Raw genomic sequence first — 21,520 nt, 5'->3', positions numbered from 1 at the left:
GATTGGATTTGCATAGGTCCTTTAGGAGGCAATAAAGGTTAAATGAGGTCATAAAGGTGGGGCCCTAACCCAATAAGTTTGGAGCCCTTATAAGAAGAGGAAGACACATCAGGTCTCTCTGCAAGCACACAGACTAAGTAAGGAGAGGTTACAGGAGCACGCAATGAGAAGGCAGCTCTCTGCAAGCGAGGAAAAGAGCCCTCGCCATAAATCAAATCGACTGGCACCTTAATCTTGAACTTCCAGTCTCCAGAGCTGTAAGTAAATAAATTTCTGTTGTTTAAGTCATCCAGTATGTGGTATTTCGTTATAGCAACCCAAGCAGCCTAATGGTCAGAAGGAAAAATCTAGCTAGGATTCTAGTCACTGAGTATGAGTTACTAATAAGCAATAGTCATTTGATAACTTAGTCATGCCCTAAATGGAGTGGCCATGGTGGCTAGTCTCTGCCATTTAGTGAGCTAGATAAAGATCAGTGAGAATAACTAAGGGCCCACAGCTGGAGCATAACGGAGAAAAATGGAGGAAAAGCCAGAATGAGAAAAGATGACTTACTCGACAGACATCATAATAATGCTACTAACTGCTCCTTATTTTAATGGGTAGTTTTGCCTAAACCAATTCAGCAGTGTAAATGCTTAATTCTTTCCTTCTACCAAGGGGGAAAAAAGAACTTAGTCCCTCTCAGGGGGACTTTCAGGGAGTCCTCCTTGGATAAAAGATGTTTAAGAAAGAGGCCATTTCCTAGAGTGTTTGTTAAAAAGCAAGTTCCAAGACACTACCTGCAGGGAAACACAGAAATCTGCAGTTTTTGAAAGTCAGATAATTCTGATGCAGATAGTCCTAGAAGTTGATTTTCAAAAACAGTTTTTCAGAAATGGTTGATGTTTTCACTGTACCACTTGTATACATCGAGCGAAATGCCACATTTTAATTATATCATGACTTAGATTCAGGTCCTACTTTCCAGAAAGATGCATAATACCTATTCATACATTTATATATTTATACATACAAATAATATACAGACTGTGATTGTTTATTTCAATATATTTATGCGGAGAAACCCAGACACATTGCTATTACTGAGACAACGCATCTAAAGGTAGATCATGGCCCTTCCGGGACCCATGGGTTTCTGTGCTTAAAATCCTTCAGTCAAATCGTAGATGTCAGGGCTGCTAAATGCACATCCTTTCACACCTTTTAGTGGGTTGAACCCTGAAAGGAGAGAGTTCCTGTGGGCATTACCATAGGGTGTTAGAGGAAGACAGCTGTCCTTGGCTTCTGGTCAAGAATCTGCAATGAAAAATGAATGTTTCAGTACTTCTGAATAGTCTGCTTAATAATTTGGAAAGCAGAATGCATCTCTCTGATGCTCACTAAGCATTTTTGGCAAGTAATTGAAACACATTTATCTTCTCTGACATTACCTAATGGAGCTATCTACTTTCCTGGAACATGCTGAAAGTGACTGGCTAAAATATGTGCATTTTGCAGTCTACAATAAGGTGTGTATGTGTCCCACAGATGGAAGCAGCCCACCTTTGGCACCCAGCCTGAAAAGTGAAACTAACGAGTTCTCTAGTAGCTGTTCAGTAAGTTGTTCGTTATTTTAACCTCTGAGATCTGAGTAAGGTCTCAGATCTTTTAGGGCTGGACTCTGGGCATTAAAAAAAGTTTTAATTTAAGCCTATCAAAATATATTCCAGTTAAAAAAAATATTTCATTTTAAACTGAGTGTGAAGGGAAACAGAAGTTAATTAAAAGGAATACTGTATGTGCTGTAACCATGTTTTAATTCCTGAACCCTGAGAAAGTAGTGATAGTAGAAAAATGTGACTTATTGAGACATTTATATAAACAGATTTAAAATTAGAATAAGAGTCTATGATGATGATGATGATGATAATGATGAAGAAGAATAAGAAGAAAAAGAATTGGTCAAAATTTTTTGGTTCATAACATCTTAAGAAAGTCTCATTAGACATACATGGTCTTCAAATTAAGAAAAAAAATTAAAAAGGTAGGGAACAGTTAAAGAAAGGTGGAATCCAGGACCTCTACTTACATTTCATCAGTCCTCAAATTTATCTAAGAAATGTCACAAATCGGGAGAGGAGCCAAGATGGCCGAATAGGAGCAGCTCCAGTCTGCAGCTCCCAGTGTGAGCGACGCAGAAGACGGGTGATTTCTGCATTTCCATCTGAGGTACCGGGTTCATCTCACTAGGGAGTGCCAGACAGTGGGCGCAGGTCAGTGGGTGCACGCACCGTGCACGAGCTGAAGCAGGGCGAGGCATTGCCTCACTCGGGAAGCGCAAGGGGTCAGGGAGTTCCCTTTCCTAGTCAAAGAAAGGGGTGACAGACGGCACCTGGAAAATCGGGTCACTCCCACCCAAATACTGCGCTTTTCCGACGGGCTTAAAAAACAGCGCACCACGAGATTATATCCCGCACCTGGCTCAGAGGGTCCTACGCCCACGGAGTCTCGCTGATTGCTAGCACAGCAGTCTGAGATCAAACTGCAAGGCAGCAACGAGGCTGGGGGAGGGGCGCCCGCCATTGCCTAGGCTTGCTTAGGTAAACAAAGCAGCCGGGAAGCTCGAACTGGGTGGAGCCCACCACAGCTCAAGAAGGCCTGCCTGCCTCTGTAGGCTCCACCTCTGGGGGCAGGGCACAGACAAACAAAAAGACAGCAGTAACCTCTGCAGACTTAAATGTCCCTGTCTGACAGCTTTGAAGAGAGCAATGGTTCTCCCAGCACGCAGCTGGAGATCTGAGAACGGGCAGACTGCCTCCTCAAGTGGGTCCCTGACCCCTGACCCCCGAGCAGCCTAACTGGGAGGCACTCCCCAGCAGGGGCACACTGACACCTCACACAGCAGGGTATTCCAACAGACCTGCAGCTGAGGGTCCTATCTGTTAGAAGGAAAACTAACAAACAGAAAGGACATCCACACCAAAAACCCATCTGTACATCACCATCATCAAAGACCAAAAGTAGATAAAACCACAAAGATGGGGAAAAAACAGAACAGAAAAACTGGAAACTCTAAAAAGCAGAGCGTCTCTCCTCCTCCAAAGGAATGCAGTTCCTCACCAGCAACGGAACAAAGCTGGATGGAGAATGACTTTGACGAGCTGAGAGAAGAAGGCTTCAGACGATCAAATTATTCTGAGCTATGGCAGGACACTCAAACCAAAGGCAAAGAAGTTGAAAACTTTGAAAAAAATTTAGAAGAATGTATAACTAGAATAACCAATACAGAGAAGGGCTTAAAGGAGCTGATGGAGCTGAAAACCAAGGCTCGAGAACTACGTGAAGAATGCAGAAGCCTCAGGAGGCAATGCGATCAACTGGAAGAAAGGGTATCAGCAATGGAAGATGAAATGAATGAAATGAAGCGAGAAGGGAAGTTTAGAGAAAAAAGAATAAAAAGAAATGAGCAAAGCCTCCAAGAAATATGGGACTATGTGAAAAGACCAAATCTACGTCTGATTGGTGTACCTGAAAGTGATGGGGAGAATGGAATCAAGTTGGAAAACACTCTGCAGGATATTATCCAGGAGAACTTCCCCAATATAGCAAGGCAGGCCAACGTTCAGATTCAGGAAATACAGAGAAAGCCACAAAGATACTCCTCGAGAAGAGCAACTCCAAGACACATAATTGTCAGATTCACCAAAGTTGAAATGAAGGAAAAAATGTTAAGGGCAGCCAGAGAGAAAGGTCGGGTTACCCTCAAAGGGAAGCCCATCAGACTAACAGCAGATCTCTCGGCAGAAACCCTACAAGCCAGAAGAGAGTGGGGGCCAATATTCAACATTCTTAAAGAAAAGAATTTTCAACCCAGAATTTCATATCCAGCCAAACTAAGCTTCATAAGTGAAGGAGAAATAAAATCCTTCACAGACAAGCAAATGCTGAGAGATTTTGTCACCACCAGGCCTGCCCTAAAAGAGCTCCTGAAGGAAGCGCTAAATATGGAAAGGAACAACCGGTACCAGCCGCTGCAAAATCATGCCAAACTGTAAAGACCACTGATGCTAGGAAGAAAGTGCATCAACTAACAAGCAAAATAACCAGCTAGCATCATAACGACAGGATCAACTTCACACATAACAATATTAACTTTAAACATAAATGGACTAAATGCTCCAACTAAAAGACACAGACTGGCAAGTTGGATAAAGAATCAAGACCCATCAGTGTGCTGTATTCAGGAAACCCATCTCACATGCAGAGACACACATAGGCTCAAAATAAAAGGATGGAGGAAGATCTACCAAGCAAATGGAAAACAAAAAAAGGCAGGGGTTGCAAACCTAGTCTCTGATAAAACAGACTTTAAACCAACAAAGATCAAAAGAGACAAAGATGGCCATTACATAATGGTAAAGGGATCAATTCAACAAGAAGAGCTAATTATCCTAAATATATATGCACCCAATACAGGAGCACCCAGATTCATAAAGCAAGTCCTGAGTGACCTACAAAGAGACTTAGACTCCCACACAATAATAATGGGAGACTTTAACACCCCACTGTCAACATTAGAGAGATCAATGAGACAGAAAGTAAACAAGGATACCCAGGAATTGAACTCAGCTCTGCACCAAGCGGACCTAATAGACATCTACACAACTCTCCACCACAAATCAACAGAATATACATTTTTTTCAGCATCACACCACACCTATTCCAAAATTGACCACATACTTGGAAGTAAAGCTCTCCTCAGCAAATGTGAAAGAACAGAAATTATAACAAACTATCTCTCAGACCACAGTGCAATCAAACTAGAACTCAGGATTAAGAATCTCACTCAAAACCGCTCAACTACATGGAAACTGAACAACCTGCTCCTGAATGACTACTGGGTACATAACGAAATGAAGGCAGAAATAAAGATGTTCTTTGAAACCACTGAGAACAAAGACACAACATACCAGAATCTCTGGGACACATTCAAAGCAGTGTGTAGAGGGAAATTTATAGCACTAAATGCTCACAAGAAAAAGCAGGAAAGATCCAAAATTGACACCCTAACAGCACAATTAAAAGAACTAGAAAAGCAAGAGCAAACACATTCAAAAGCTAGCAGAAGGCAAGAAATAACTAAAATCAGAGCAGAACTGACGGAAATAGAGACACAAAAAACCCTTCAAAAAATTAATGAATCCAGGAGCTGGTTTCTTGAAAGGATCAACAAAATTGATAGACTGCTAGCAAGACTAATAAAGAAAAAAAGAGAAAAGAATCAAATAGATGCAGTAAAAAATGATGAAGGGGATATCACCACCGATCCCACAGAAATACAAACTACCATCAGAGAATACTACAAACACCTCTATACAAATAAATTAGAAAATCTAGAAGAAATGGATAAATTCCTGGACACATACACTCTCCCAAGACTAAACCAGGAAGAAGTTGAATCTCTGAATAGACCAATAACAGGATCTGAAATTGTGGCAATAATCAATAGCTTACCAACCAAAAAGAGTCCAGGACCAGATGGATTCACAGCCGAATTCTACCAGAGGTACAAGGAGGAACTGGTACCATTCCTTCTGAAACTATTCCAATCAATAGAAAAAGAGGGAATCCTCCCTAACTCATTTTATGAGGCCAGCATCATTCTGATACCAAAGCCAGGCAGAGACACAACAAAAAAAGAGAATTTTAGACCAATATCCTTGATGAACATTGATGCAAAAATCCTCAATAAAATACTGGCAAAACGAATCCAGCAGCACATCAAAAAGCTTATCCACCATGATCAAGTGGGCTTCATCCCTGGGATGCAAGGCTGGTTCAATATACGCAAATCAATAAATGTGATCCACCATATAAACAGAGCCAAAGACAAAAACCACATGATTATCTCAATAGATGCAGAAAAAGCCTTTGACAAAATTCAACAACCCTTCATGCTAAAAACTCTCAATAAATTAGGTATTGATGGGACGTATTTCAAAATAATAAGAGCTATCTATGACAAACCCACAGCCAATATCATACTGAATGGGCAAAAACTGGAAGTATTCCCTTTGAAAACTGGCACAAGACAGGGATGCCCTCCCTCACCACTCCTATTCAACATAGTGTTGGAAGTTCTGGCCAGGGCAATTAGGCAGGAGAAGGAAATAAAGGGTATTCAATTAGGAAAAGAGGAAATCAAATTGTCCCTGTTTGCAGATGACATGATTGTATATCTAGAAAACCCCATTGTCTCAGCCCAAAATCTCCTTAAGCTGATAAGCAACTTCAGCAAAGTCTCAGGATACAAAATCAGTGTACAAAAATCACAAGTATTCTTATACACCAACAACAGACAAACAGAGAGCCAAATCATGAGTGAACTCCCATTCACAATTGCTTCAAAGAGAATAAAATACCTAGGAATCCAACTTACAAGGGATGTGAAGGACCTCTTCAAGGAGAACTACAAACCACTGCTCAAGGAAATAAAAGAGGATACAAAGAAATGGAAGAACATTCCATGTTCATGGGTAGGAAGAATCAATATCGTGAAAATGGCCATACTGCCCAAGGTAATTTACAGATTCAATGCCATCCCCATTAAGCTACCAATGCCTTTCTTCACAGAATTGGAAAAAACTACTTTAAAGTTCATATGGAACCAAAAAAGAGCCTGCATCACCAAGTCAATCCTAAGCCAAAAGAACAAAGCTGGAGGCATCACACTACCTGACTTCAAACTATACTACAAGGCTACAGTAACCAAAACAGCATGGTACTGGTACCAAAACAGAGATATAGATCAATGGAACAGAACAGAGCCCTCAGAAATAACGCCGCATATCTACAACTATCTGATCTTTGAGAAACCTGAGAAAAACAAGCAATGGGGAAAGGATTCCCTATTTAATAAATGGTTCTGGGAAAACTGGCCAGCCATATGTAGAAAGCTGAAACTGGATCCCTTCCTTACACCTTACACAAAAATCAATTCAAGATGGATTAAAGACTTAAAGGTTAGACCTAAAACCATAAAAACCCTAGAAGAAAACCTAGGCATTACCCTTCAGGACATAGGCATGGGCAAGGACTTCATGTCTAAAACACCAAAAGCAATGGCAACAAAAGCCAAAATTGACAAATGGGATCTAATTAAACTAAAGAGCTTCTGCACAGCAAAAGAAACTACCATCAGAGTGAACAGGCAACCTACAGAATGGGAGAAAATTTTCGCAACCTACTCATCTGACAAAGGGCTAATATCCAGAATCTACAAACAACACAAACAAATTTACAAGAAAAAAACAAACAACCCCATCAAAAAGTGGGCGAAGGACATGAACAGACACTTCTCAAAAGAAGACATTTATGCAGCCAAAAAACACATGAAAAAATGCTCATCATCACTGGCCATCAGAGAAATGCAAATCAAAACCACAATGAGATACCATCTCACACCAGTTAGAATGGCAATCATTAAAAAGTCAGGAAGCAACAGGTGCTGGAGAGGATGTGGAGAAATAGGAACACTTTTACACTGTTGGTGGGACTGTAAACTAGTTCAACCATTGTGGAAGTCAGTGTGGCGATTCCTCAGGGATCTAGAACTGGAAATACCATTTGACCCAGCCATCCCATTCCTGGGTATATACCCAAAGGACTATAAATCATGCTGCTATAAAGACACATGCACACGTATGTTTATTGTGGCATTATTCACAATAGCAAAGACTTGGAACCAACCCAAATGTCCAACAATGATAGACTGGATTAAGAAAATGTGGCACATATACACCATGGAATACTATGCAGCCATAAAAAATGATGAGTTCATGTCCTTTGTAGGGACATGGATGAAATTGGAAATCATCATTCTCAGTAAACTATCGCAAGAACAAAAAACCAAACACCGCATATTCTCACTCATAGGTGGGAATTGAACAATGAGATCGCATGGACACAGGAAGGGGAATATCACACTCTGGGGACTGTTGTGGGGCCGGGGGATGGGGGAGGGATAGCATTGGGAGATATACCTTATGCTAGATGACGAGTTAGTGGGTGAAGCGCACCAGCATGGCACATGTATACTTATGTAACTAACCTGCACAATGTGAACATGTACCCTAAAACTTAAAGTATAATAATAAAAAATAAACAAATAAATAAATAAAAGAATGGAAAACCAAACACAGTATGCTCTCACCTGCAAGTGGGAGCTAAGCTATGAGGATGCAAAGGCATTAGAATATGACAATGGACTTTGGGGACTTGGGGGAAAGGGTGGGAGGCAGGTGAGGAATAAAAGACTACAAATTGGATACGGTGTATTCTGCTCAGGTGTTGGGTGCACCAAAATCTCACTAATCACCTCTGAAGAACTTACTCATATAATCAAACACCACTTGTTCCCCAAAAACCTATGGAAATTAAACAATACAATAAAAATAAAAGAAATGTCACAAATCTTGGAAAGGAAAGGTGAAGCTGTGGGTTTTCATGGGTACAGTGAAGTACGTACAGGCTCCTTCTAACTACGTGAAGAGAGATAATTCTAGGGGACAGGCTGCTTTCACTGTAGGGAGATGTTCACTACTCTGATTAAAAAGCTTGGCATGGCAAAGTTTCCAAAACCTGTCTTTACTAATTCATACCTCCCAATTGAACACCCAACACTGTCAGCCTAGTTTTTCATTACAAGAAAGGTGATAGAATCAAATATTGTTAAGATGGGCTCTTCATGTGAAAACCTATTTGGATTTGATCCAGTTTCACAGAATTTCTGAACATCTATGGAAAACTCTGAGTAAACTCAGCGTAATCAAGAGTTGCAGATGGATATAAATATATCCATCATCCACTGTGAAAAGTGCAGCAAATACGTGTTGTTTATGCACTGGGATTCTTGTCTCTCAAGATGGGTTGCAAATATTACATGTTATGTTTTAGAGTTAAGGTTCGAGAGGAATCACAGGAGACATAGCTAAAGCCAGTCAATATATTTTGAACTGTGACTGTTCTCATCAAAGAACCAAAAGGAATTCCCTGGGGGCAATCTTTGAATCTCTTTTTTTCATTTTTGCTTAGGAAGTATTTATTTTCACTACTCAAAGAGAAAAAAAAAGAGGATTTTTTTATTTCTACCGCTTCCCAAAGGGGTAGAAAAGAACTGGCTGTCCTTTCCCCTATCAGAGTCCGCTATTGGTCCAGCACACTAAAAATCTGTTAAAGTGACTATATGAAAATGTGGAAAAATGTGTAGGATATAATAATAAGTTAAAGAAACTCAGGTTCTGGCTGGACGTGGTAATTCATATCTGCAATCCCAGTGCTTTGGGAGGCTGAGATGGGAGGATTTCTTGAGCCCAGGAGTTCAAGGCCAGCCTGGGCAACATTGAGAGACTCTGTCTCCATGAAGAAATTTGAAAAATTAGCCAGGCATTGGTGTTGCATGCCTGTAGTCTCAGCTACTCAGAAGGCTGAGGTTAAAAGATTGCTTGAGCTCAGGAATTTGAGGCTTTAATGAGTGAGTTATGATTGTGCCACTGCACTGCAGCCCGGGCAATAGAGTGAGATCCTGCCAAAAAAAAAAAAAAAAAAAGAAGGAACCCAGGTTTAAAATTGGATTCATGATATGATTATAATTATGTTGAAATTATCTATATGTGCAGCTAAAACTTAAAGGAGACATGTGGAAAATGAGGCCAAATGATTTGTTGGAAAGTGAGATTTGGGATGAATAATTTTTATTCTAAATTTTCTATACAGTTATTACGTTGCTTGCAAAAAAATTACATTCTTTAAAAACTCTGACCGATGCTCGGAGTTGCCCAGATAGCCGAATAGCAACAGCTCCAGTCTGCAGCTCCCAGCGTGATCGACAGAGAAGATGGATGATTTCTGCATTTCCAACTGAGGTACTTGGATCATCTCACCGGGACCGGTTGGACAGTGGGTGCAGCCCATGGAGGGTGAGCTGAAGAAGGGCAGGGCATCACCTCACCTGGGAAGCACAAGGGGTTGGGGGATTTCCCTTTCCCGGCCAAGGGAAGCCATGACACACTACCTGGAAAAATGGGACACTCCCCACCCAAATACTGTGCTTTTCCCAAGGTCTTAGCAACCAGAAGACAAGGTGATTCTCTCCCGTGCCTGGCTCAGCAGGAGCCTTGCTCACTGCTAGCGCAGCAATCTGAGGTTGATCTTCGAGGCGGCAGCCTGGCTGGGGAAGGGCATCTGCCATTGCTGAGGCTTTAGTAGGTAAACAAAGCGGCTGGGAAGCTTGAACTGGGTGGAGCCCACCGCAGCTCAACAAGGCCTACTGCCTCTAGACACCACCTCTGTGGGCAGGGCATAGTTGAACAAAAGGCAGCAGACAACTTCTGCAGACTTAAATGCCCCTGTCTGACGGCTGTGAAGAGAGCAGTTGTTCTCCCAGCATGGCGTTTGTGCTCTGAGAACGGACATAGTACCTCCTCAAGTGGGTCCCTGACCCCCATGTAGCCTAACTGGGACACCTCCCAGTAGGGGCCAATGGACACCTTATATAGGCAGCTGCCCTCTGGGGCGAAGCTTCCAGAGGAAGGATCAGGCAGCAATATTTGCTGCTGTGCAATATTTGCTGTTCTACAGCTTCCGCTGATGATACCCAGGTGAACAGGGTCTGGAGTGGAACTCCAGCAAACTCTAACAGACCTGCAGCTAAGGGACCTGACAGTTACAAGGAAAACTAACAAACAGAAAGGAATAGCACCAACATCAACAAAAAGTTCATCTACACCAAAAGCCCATCCATAGGTCACCAACATCAAAGACCAAAGGTAGATAAAACCACAAAGATGGGAGAAACCAGAGCAGAAAAGCTGAAAATTCTAAAAATCAGAGCACCCCCTTCTCCTCCGAAGGATACCAGCTCCTCACCAGCGATGGAACAAAGCTGGATGGAGAATGAATTTGACGAGTTGACAGAAGCAGGCTTCAGAAGGTCGGTAATAGGAAACTTCTCTGAGCTAAAGGAGGATGTTCAAACCCATTGCAAGGAAGCTAAAAACCTTGAAAAAAGATTAGATGAATGGCTAACTAGAATAAACAGTGTAGAGAAGACCTTAAATGACCTGGTGGAGTTGAAAACCATGGAATGAGAATTTCGTGATGCATGCAGAAGCTTCAATAGCTGATTCGATCAAGTGGAAGAAAGGGTATCAGTGACTGAAGGTCAAATTAATGAAATGAAGTGAGAAGGTTAGAGAAAAAAAGAGTAAAAACAGACAAACAAAGCCTCCGAGAAATATGGACTATGTGAAAACAACAAACCTATGTTTGACTGGTGTACCTGAAGGTGATGGGGAGAATGGAACCAAGTTGGAAAACACTCTTCAGGATATTATCCAGGAGAACTTCCCCAACCTAGCATGGCAGGCCAACATTCAAATTCAGGAAACACAGAGAACACCACAAAGATACTCTCGAGACGTGCAACACCAAGACACACAATTGTCAAATTCACCAAGGTTGAAATAAAGGAAAAAGTGTTAAGGGCAGCCAGAGAGAAAGGTCGAGTTAACCACAAAGGGAAGCCCATAGACTAACAGTGGATCACTTGGCAGAAACCCTACAAGCCAGAAGAGAGTGGGGGCCAATATTCAGCATTCTTAAGGAAAACAATTTTCAACCCATAATTTCCTATCCAGCCAAACTAAGCTTCATAAATGAAGGAGAAATAAAATCCCTTACAAACAAACAAATGCTGAGAGATTTTCTCACCACCAGGCCTGCCTTACAAGAGCTCCTGAAGGAAGCACTCAACATGTAAAGGAACAACTGGTACCAGCCACTGCAAAAACATACAAATTGTAAAGACCATCAATGCTATGAAGAAACTGCATAAATTACTGGGCAAAATAACCAGTGAACATCATAATGACAGGATGAAATTCACACATAACAATATTAATCTTAAAGGTAAATGGGCTAAATGCCCCAGTTAAAAGACACGACAGGCAAATTGGACAAAGAGTCAATACCCATCAATGTGCTGTATTCAGGAGACCCATCTCACATGCAAGGACACACATAGGCTCAAAATAAAGGGATGGAGGAAGATCTACCAAGCAAAAGGACAGCAAAAAAAAAAAAAAAAAAAAAAAAACAGGGGTTGCAATCCCACTCTCTGATAAAACAGACTTTAAATCAACAAAGATCAAAAGAGACAAAGAAGGCCATTACATAATGGTAAAGGGATCAATTCAACAAGAAGAGCTAACTATCCTGAATATATATGCACCCAATACAGGAGCACCCAGATTCATAAAGCAAGTCCTTAGAGACCTACAAAGAGACTTAGACTCCCACACAATAATAATGGGAGACTTTAACACCCCACTGACAATATTAGACAGATCCATGAGACAGAAGGTTAACAAGGATATCCAGGAGCTGAACTCAGCTCTGCACCAAGCAGACCTAATAGACATCTACAGAACTCTCCACCCCAAATCAACTGAATATACATTCTTTTCAGCACCACATCGCACTTATTCTAAAATTGACCACATACTTGGAAGTAAAGCACTCCTCAGCAAATGTAAAAGAACAGAAATTATAAAAAACTGTCTCTCAGACCACAGTGCAATCAAACTAGAACTCAGGATTAAGAAACTCACTCGAAACCACACAACTACATGGAAACTGAACAACTTGCTGCGGAATGACTACTGGACAAATAACAAAACGAAGGCAGAAATAAACATGTTCTTTGAAACCAATGAGAACAAAGACACAACATACCAGAATCTCTGGGAAACATTTAAAGCAGAGTGTAGAGGAAAATTTATAGCACTAAATGCTCACAAGAGAAAGCAGGAAAGATCTAAACTTGACACCTTAACATCACAATTAAAAGAACTAGAGAAGCAAGAACAAACAAATTCAAAAGCTAGCAGAAGGCAAGAAATAACTAAGATCAGAGCAGAACTGAAAGAGATAGACACACAAAAAATCCTTCAAAAAATCAATGAATCCAGGACCTGGTTTTTTGAAAAGATCAACAAAATTGATAACCAGCAAGACTAATAAAGAAGAAAAGAAAGAAGAATCAAATAGACACAATAAAAATGATAAAGGGGATATCACCACTGATCCCATAGAAATACAAACTACCTTCAGAGAATACTATAAACTCCTCTATGCAAATAAACTAGAAAATCTAGAAGAAATGGATAAATTCCTCGACACATACACCCTCCCAAGACTAAACCAGGAAGAAATTGAATCTCTGAATAGACATATAACAGGCTCTGAAATTGAGGCAATAATTAATAGCCTACCAACCAAAAACAGTCCAGGACCAGATGGATTCACAACCAAATTCTACCAGAGGTACAAAGAGAAGCTGGTACCATTCCTTCTGAAACTACTCCAGTCAATAGGAAAAGAGGGAATCCTCCCTAACTCATTTTATGAGGCCAACATCATCCTGAAACTAAAGCCTGGCAGAGACACAACAAAAAAAGGGAATTTTAGACCAATATCCCTGATGAACATTGATGCGAAAATCCTCAACAAAATACTGGTGAACCGAATCCAGCAGCACATCAAAAATCTTATCCACCATGATCAAGTGGGCTTCATCCTTGGGATGCAAGGCTGGTTCAACATATGCAAATCAATAAACATAATCTATCACATAAACCAAACCAACAACAAAAACCACTTGATTATCTCAACAGATGCAGAATAGGCCTTTGACAAAATTCAACAGCCCTTCATACTAAAAACTCTCAATAAACTAGGTATTGATGGAATATATCTCAAAATAATAAGAGCTATTTATGACAAACCCACAGCCAATATCATACTGAATGGGCAAAAGCTGCAAGCATTCCCTTTGAAAACTGGCACAAGACAAGGATGCCCTCTCTCATGACTCCTATTCAACATAGTGTTGGAAGTTCTGGCCAGGGCAATCAGGCAAGAGAAAGAAATAAAGGGTATTCAATTAGGAAACGAGGAAGTCAAATTGTCCCTGCTTGCAGATGACATGATTGTATATTTAGAAAACCCCATCGTCTCAGCCCAAAATCTCCTTAAGCTGATAAGCAACTTCAGCAAAGTCTCAGGATACAAAATCAATGTGCAAAAATCACAAGCATTCCTATACACCATTAACAGACAAACAGCCAAATCATGAGTGAACCCCCATTCACAATTGCTTCAAAGAGAATAAAATGCCTAGGAATCAAACTTACAAGCAATGTGAAGGACCTCTTCAAGGAGAACTACAAACCACTGCTCAATGAAATAAAAGAGGACACAAACAAATGGAAGAACATCCCATGCTCATGGATAGGAAGAATCAATATTGTGAAAATGGCCATACTGCTCAAGGTAATTTATAGATTCAATGCCATCCCCATCAAGCTACCAATGACTTTCTTCACAGAATTGGAAAAAACTACTTTAAAGTGCATATGGAAGTAAAAAAGAGCCTGCATTGCCAAGACAATCCTAAACAAAAAAACAAAGTTGGAGGCATCATGCCACCTGATTTCAAACTATATTCTAGGGCTACAGTAACCAAAACAACATGGTACTGGTACCAAAACAGATATGTAGACCAATGGAACAGAACAGAGGTCTCAGAAATAACACCACCCACCTACAACCATCTGATCTTTGACAAATTGGACAAAAACAAGAAATGGGGAAAGGATTTCCTATTTAAGAAATGGTGCTGAGAAAACTGGCTAGCCATATGTAGAAAGTTAAAACTTGATCCCTTCCTTACACCTTATACAAAAATTAATTCAAGATGGATTAAAGACTTAAATGTTAGACCTAAAACCATAAAAACTCTAGAAGAAAACCTAGCCAATACCATTCAGGACATAGGCATGGGCAAAGACTTCATGACTAAAACACTGAAAGCAATGGCAACAAAAGCCAAAATAGACAAATGGGATCTAATTAAACTAAAGAGCTTCTGTACAGCAAAAGAAACTGCCATCAGAGTGAACAGGCAACCTACAGAATGGGAGAAAATTTTTACAATCTACCCATCTGACAAAGGGCTAATATCCAGAATCTACAAAGAACTTAAACAAATTTACAAGAAAAAACCAAACAACCCCATCAAAAGGTGGGCAAAGGATATGAACAGACACTTCTCAAAAGAAGACATCTATGCAGCCAACAGACACATGAAAAAATGCTCATCATCACAGGTCATCAGAGAAATGCAAATCAAAACCACAAGGAGATATCATCTCATGCCAGATAGAATGGCAGTCATTAAAAAGTCAGGAAACAACAGATGCTGGAGAGGATGTGGAGAAATAGGAACACTTTTACACTATTGGTGAGAGTGTAAATTGGTTCAACCATTGTGGAAGACAGTGTGGTGATTCCTCAAGGATCTAGAACTAGAATTACTGTTTGACCCAGCAATCCCATTACTGGGTACATATCCAAAGGGGTATAAATCATGCTACTATAAAGACACACGCACACCTATGTTTATTGCGGCACTATTCACAATAGCAAGGACTTGGAACCATCCCAAATGTCCATCAATGATAGACTGGATTAAGAAAATGTGGCACACATACGCTATGGAATACTATGCAGCATAAAAAAGGATGAGTTCATGTCCTTTGCAGGAACATGGATGAAGCTGGAAACCATCATTTTCAGCAAACTATCACAAGGACAGAAAACCGAACACTGCATGTTCTCACTCATAGGTGGGAACTGAACAATGAGATAACTTGGACACAGGGCAGGGAACATCACACCCCAGGGCCTGTCAGGGGGTAGGGAGCTTGGGGAGGGATAGCATTAGGAGAAATACCTCATGTAAATGATAAGTTGATGGGTGCAGCAAACCAACATGGCACATGTATACCTATGTTTCAAACCTGCATGTTGTGCACATGTACCCTAGAACTTAAAGTGTAATAATTAAAAAAAATCTGATTGACCAGTACACTGAAAACTATAAAATGCTTGTGAAAGAAGTTAAAGAAGACACCATAAATGAAAAGATATTCAGTGCTCATGGATTGAAAGACTAAATATTAAGATGTCAATACTACCTAAAGTGCCCTATAGATGCAATGCAATCCCTACTCCAACAGCAGTTTTTGCAGAGACAGAAAAATCATCCTAGGATTCATGTGGAATTTCAAAGGAGTCTGAATTGCCAAACCAATCTTGAAAAAGAAAACCAAAGTGGGAGGTCTCCTACTTCCTGATTTTCAACCTTGCTACAAAACACAGTAATCAAACCCATGTGGTACCAGCGTAAAGACTGACATATAGACCGATGGAGTTGAATAGAGAATTCAGAATCAATTTCTCTCATACAAGGTCAAATGATTTTTGACAAGGGTGCCACGACCATTCAATGGGGTAAAGGACAGTCTTTTCAACCAGTGCTGTTGGGAACACTGGATAACCACATGCAAAAGAATGAAGTTGGACCTTTACCTTATATCATATTCAAAAATTAACTCAAAATGGATCAATAACCTAAATGTATAAGCTGAAAGCATAAAACTCTTAGAAGAAAACATAGGGGAAAGGCTCCATGACATTGGATTTGGCAATAACTTATTGGCTATGACATTAAAACACAGGCAATGAAAGAAAAAATTATTTAAGTTGGACTTCATCAAAATTAAAAGCTTGCGTGCATCAAAGGACGCTATTAACAGAATGAAAAAACAACCCACAGAAGGGAAGAAAATATTGGCAAATCATGTATTTGATAATGGACCAATATCCAGAATACATAAAGAACTTCTACAACTGAACAACAACAGCAAAAAAATTGATTAAAAGTTGGACTTGAGTAGACATTTCTGCAAGGAATATATATAAATGATCCATAAGCAGGTAAAAAGATGCTTAACCTCACTAGTCATTAGGAAAATGCAAATCAAGCAACAATGAAACACCACTTTACACCCATTCGAAGGGCTATTATAAAAAAAAATCACGCAAAAATAATAAGTGTTGGTGAGGATGTGGAGAAAGTGGAACCCTTGTGCATTGCTTCTGGGAATGTAAAATGGTATGGAAATTCTTCAAAAAATTAAAAACAGAATTACCACAAGACCCAGTAATTCCACTTCTGGATATATACTCAAAAGAAGTGAAAGTAGGGACTTGAACAGATATTTATACATTCATGTTCACAACAAGCATTTCAGCAATAGCCAAAATGTAGAAGTAACCCAAATGTCCATCAACAGAAGAATGGATAAATGAAGTGTGATATATACATAAAATAAAATATTATTCAGCCTTAAAAAGGAAGAAAATTCTGACATGCTATAACATGAATGAACCTTTAAGACATGCTAAGTGAAATAAGTCAATCATAAATGGACGAATATTGTATGGGATTCCTCTTTGATGAGGTTCCTAGAGGAGACAAAATCATAGAGGCAGAAAGTAGAATAGTAGCTGCCAGGGGTTGGGGGAAGGAGGAAATGCAGAGTTTGTGTTGAGTGCATACAGAATTTTAATGGGGAAGATTGAAAAGTTCTGGAAATGAATGGTGGTGATGATTGCACAACAATATAAATGTACTTAATGCCATACAACTGTACACTTAAAAATGGTTAAGGTGATACATTTTAGGTTGAGTGTATTTCACCACAATAAAAAAAAATCTGATTAAATGCACATTCTTTTTTTTTTCTGTAAAACAAATCATGTCAAAGTAAATACACATTCTAATTCTCTTATTCTAAGTAGTACATCCTGGAGTCCTCATTCCTATCTTTCTCTATATTCCCATTTCCCTTATCTCTGCTCTCAATAAGATTGCTGTAGATTAATTGCCCCAATCTGAGCCCTGCAGCATTTTCTTTTCTGACCACTTCAGTTGTCAGTTTCTATGCTGATGGATTCATCTTTGAATAACAAGTATTAAATAATTGTGTAATGTGTGTCAGTGCTGTGGGCAATACGGTGGAATATGGGCCCAATGACTTGCAGCTATGCTCTGACAAGATAGGGTATTGGAAGATAGGGCACATGGGACACAGACAATACCTCCAAAGGAAGATAATTCTTGATCGACCCACTGTGAGTAATTCGGATCAGAACTGCTTTGGGAACTTTGAGAGAGAACTGGGAGAGATGAGGTTGAAACAAGCTTTGGAGAATGGTAGGATTTGATTATATGGAGATGGGAAGCATTGAACTCAGAGAAAATGTGTCAGTTATTTATGAACATGTGCAGACTTTTTTAAGCTTAGCACCACTGAGATTTTGTACTGTACACTTTTTATTGTGGGAGCTTTCCTGTACATTTTAGTATGCTTACCATCTTCCCTGGCCTCTACATACTAGATACCAGTAACTCCCTCCTTCACCCCTATTTTAACAATCAAAAATGTCTCCGAACACTTCAAATCTTTCCTGGAGGGCAAAAAAAAAAAAAAAAAAAAAAAAAAAAGCTCCCTCTCCCCACCCCAAATTTGAAAACTGCTGCTATATGGAACCTGTCTCAGGGAAACATCAGTTTGAACAGGGCAGAAAGTCCATTCCTGAGAGTGTCTTTCAAAATCTGTGTATTCCAAGTGCTCATTTTGGCACCTGTTACGTATGGATAGTTTTTAAGTCTTTTGTTCATTACTGTTTAAATGGTGCTATACACAGGCTGATCCTACCTTTAAAAGAGTGTGGATAGGGAGAGCCTAGAAGTAGAAGGATCATTTAGGAAGCTTTTTTAATAGTTCAGAAAATAGATATAAAGACTTAAACCGAGGTTGTGATAATTGGGATAGAAAGGGGAAGGGTGCATGAATTTGTGTGAAGGAAGGACAAACAGAACTTGGGGCAGGAGGCAATACATATAGGCAAGCTGAGTAGAAGAAAAGAGAGGCCCGGGTCTTCTTGAGAAGATAAATCAGTGTAGATGTAAACTTAAGTCTCTTGGTAACTGAGGGTTGAATGTGAACAACTCTTTGTGAACAAGTTATTAATTATTTCAAATCATGAAAATAACTTCAAGTCAAGTTGAATGTGGAATCAACTACAGGTAAAGAAGGTAGGCAAATTTAGACTTTATTTAGTCTTTTTTTTGAGATGGAGTTTCGCTCTTGTTGCCCAGGCTGGAGTGCAATGGCACGATCTCAGCTCACTGAAACCTCTGCCTCCTGGGTTCAAGCGATTCTCCTGCCTCAGCCTCCCGAGTAGCTGGGATTACAGGCACCCACCATCACGCCTGGCTAATTTTTGTATTTTTAGTAGAGATGGGGTTTTACCATGTTGGCTAGGCTGGTCTTGAACTCCTGACTTCAAGTGATCCGCTGTCCTCGGCATCTCAAAGTGCTGGGATTACAGGTGTGAGCCACCATGCCTGGCTTAGATTTTATTTAGTCTTCTCTCAGAAAGAAAAGATTGTAAGAAGAAGGAGAAAAGCACTGCAAAATCTTTTTTTTCTCAGTAATATCTATTTGAGATGTAAAGATGAATAATCTCTGATTTGGGATTCAGAAATCTGCATTTGGAACTCAGCGTGTCCCTTTAAAAGCTCTCAGGGAATTAAAAACTTTGTGCTTTTAAAAATTCTAAACCATTTCTCCATTTTCACAGAGGAAATACAGACAAAGCAAGGGCAAAATTTCCGCATGAGGGCCTCCCCCTGGCTCACAGCCTTGGATGCTGCTAAGCTGGTGAGCATCGTATTGTCATTTGAGAAAGCCAGCTGCATAGCTAGATAGAGTGAGCCTGTCTCTTCAATTCCAAGACTGTAATTATGCTAAAATGGGATCTTGCAGCAGTGAATATAAAGAGAAGCCTGGGAATATATCTCCTACACTAAACAACTTTATGGTTGAAAGGAAGCAATTACTAAGAACAAGACGAGACTGAGTAAAAACAGCATAACTTTCCAACTTGGGTATTGACAGTATTGTGCTGACCTCAAACAGTCTTTGCTTCCTCCCTGCAACCCACTGAAAGCCATAATAAGTCCAGCTTGCTAGCCTGATTTTTAGATCAAGTGGAAATAATTTTTAAAAATGAAACTGCCCTCCCCTCACTCAATTTAAAGCAACTTTCTAGATGGACTTAATAATATCAGTAATCCTACCGAATAGTTATCCCTGTCACCAAGACTTAGAAAGATATTAGGTAGTCACGTAAGCCCTTTGCTACTTGATGAATCAGCTCTACCTTCCTAAGTTATCACCATCCAGTTGCAAGTAGAGCTGTCTGGGGATAGGACAGATATGAAAACAGTAGAAAAGGAGGATTCTTAATTCTTTTACTTCATGATTGAAGGTGGCAGAGAAAGGAAATTGGGTATAGAACAAGATTATGTATAAGATGGAAAACTGAAAATTAGATCCACCTACAACAGTGCACCCAACCACCTCCTCATTCTGACTTTGCAGTCTGCAATTGAACAGGTTCATTCTAACCCTCTATCTGCAAAGTGTATTATAAGGTTATGTGAAAGCAGGTGGTGTTTGAGAACAAGCACATTCAGGCCAGGTCTGCACAAGTTAATTAGATCACTTAGCTCTCTCGATAATTCTAGAACCCAAAATATCAACTTTTACCTAAATTATACAGATGGTCATGCTTGGTGACATTTATCACTGGCTTTTCTGGAGGTCTTACCCAAAGCATAAGACAATAGGAAGAAATAGGATAGGAGATATTGAGAAGAAATAATAAAAAATGTCATGATCTTTAAATGATATGATTGTCTTTCTAGAAAATTTAAGACAAAGAAAAACAATGAGGTTTAATGAGAGATATCAGTAAGAAAGTCAGGAATGGCTATAAACGTGCCAAAATCAATAGGTTTCTTACACATCAGCAATAATATTATAAAATATGATGTGTGAGAGGAATTATTTAATTAAATCAAGATATTTGCATTCAATGTAACTGTATACTACAGTCATTACAAAGATGGTGTACCTCTCTATAACATGACATGGAAAGAGATCTAAAACATTTGGTAAAAGGAAATAGCAAAGTCTAAACTGTGTGTAAAGTATCAAAGTAAATAAAATTATATATGTATACATGTATGTGCATATGGGTGTGTGTACGTGTTTATACACTCATGTGCCACATAATAATTTTGGTCAACGGTGAACCACATATATGACGGAGATCCAAAAATATTATGATGGAGCTGAAAAATTCCTATTGCCTAGTAATGTGGTAGCCATCATAGTGTCTTCGCACAAGGCATTGCTCATCTGTTTGTGGTGATGCTGGTGTAAACAAACCTACTGCACTATGAGTCATATACAAAGTATAGCAATACAATTATGTACTGTATAATACTTGATAATGACAATAAACAACTGTTACTGGTTTATGTGTTTACTGTATTACACTTTTTATCATTATTTTAGAGTATACTCCTTCTACTTACATATATTTAAAGGTTGATTGTAGGCAGGGCGCAGCGGCTCATGCCTGTATTCCCAGCAGTTTGGGAGGCCAAGGCAGGTGGATCACTTGAGGTCAGGAGTTCGAGACCAGCCTGGCTAAC

At 39.7% G+C, this 21,520-nt stretch overlaps 1 long non-coding RNA gene across 1 annotated transcript in view; it reads left to right on the top strand.

Annotated features, from left to right (window-relative positions):
* The first annotated feature begins 212 nt into the window (after positions 1-212).
* LOC109026915 (uncharacterized) overlaps positions 213-21,520 on the top strand; it is a 32,795-nt gene continuing 11,487 nt past the window's right edge. Inside the window, exon 1 of the long non-coding RNA XR_002005966.4 lies at positions 213-257. This is a non-coding gene — a long non-coding RNA (uncharacterized lncRNA). The remainder of the gene's footprint in view (positions 258-21,520) is intronic.

Source organism: Gorilla gorilla, chromosome 4 (assembly GCF_029281585.2).
Source record: "Gorilla gorilla gorilla isolate KB3781 chromosome 4, NHGRI_mGorGor1-v2.1_pri, whole genome shotgun sequence".
Lineage (NCBI taxonomy): Eukaryota > Metazoa > Chordata > Mammalia > Primates > Hominidae > Gorilla > Gorilla gorilla.
Note: the sequence above shows the minus strand (reverse complement) of the source record. Positions and strands in the feature narration are given on the sequence as shown.